The following is a 1,008-nucleotide window of genomic DNA, read 5'->3' on the forward strand; positions in this document are numbered from 1 at the left end:
TCCAGGATTATCTTCTGTGTCTTTGTTAATTGGTTTCCCTTTTCTTTGTTGAAGAGGGTCTGTGCAGTCTTTCTGCCTAGTCTGCCATCTTGCCGTATCTCTCCCACTCCTGGTCTTTTACGGTTGCCATTTGCTTGTTATATCTTTTTCCAACCTTTGATTTTTAGTCTATTTTTGTCTTTGTCTCTAAGGTGTGTGTCTTATGGACAGTCTATTGACGGGTTTTGTTTTCTTTTCCAATCTGCAACTCTCCATCTCTTGAGTGGTGTATTTATTTAATCCATTAACATTCAGTGTAATTATTGACAAGTATGAATTGGCTGCTGTCATTTTGTTATGTGTTTTTTCATGGTGTCCCTGGTTTCTTTGTTCCATTATTATTTTCTGTGCTGAGCTAATTATGTTTATGAATCATGTTATCATTTCCTTTGTTGCTGTTGTTTTAGTATTGCTGAATATTTGTGTTTGTCCTCTTTTTTATTGTGATGTAAAGGTTTATAATTTTTGTTGGAGGTTACCCTGTGGTTTATAATTTTCTCCCTGAGTTTGAAATAGTCCATTCTATCTTGCATCTCTTTTAACTTCCTCACCATTTAGAAGTTCTGTAACTACACAACATTTTCCCTCTTTTTCATTTGTAGTTGTCCTCATTTGCCTGTTGAGGTCTCTGGTTCCCTGTTTACAATCTTGTAATCTTATTTTACTTTGGATATGGCTGTAGCTATTGTTTCTGGATTATGTCATCTTGTGTATTAATGGTCAGTTGTTGTTTGCTATTCTTGGTTCTTTGTTCAAAGTACTCTCTTTAGTATCTTCTTAAGGGTCGTCTGGTTTTAACAGATTCCTTTAATTTCTGCTTATCTGGAAATCTCCTACTTTCATCATCATATTTGAGGGAAAATTTTGCCAGGCTTATAATTCTTGGTTGAAAATTTTTCTCTTTTAGGGTTTTATATATACCATCCCATTGCCTTCTCACTTGCATGGTTTCTGCTGAGAAATCAGAGC

The sequence above is a fragment of the Orycteropus afer genome, unplaced genomic scaffold (genome assembly GCF_000298275.1).
Source record: "Orycteropus afer afer isolate SDZICR_OR568_19922 unplaced genomic scaffold, OryAfe1.0 scaffold00210, whole genome shotgun sequence".
NCBI lineage: Eukaryota > Metazoa > Chordata > Mammalia > Tubulidentata > Orycteropodidae > Orycteropus > Orycteropus afer.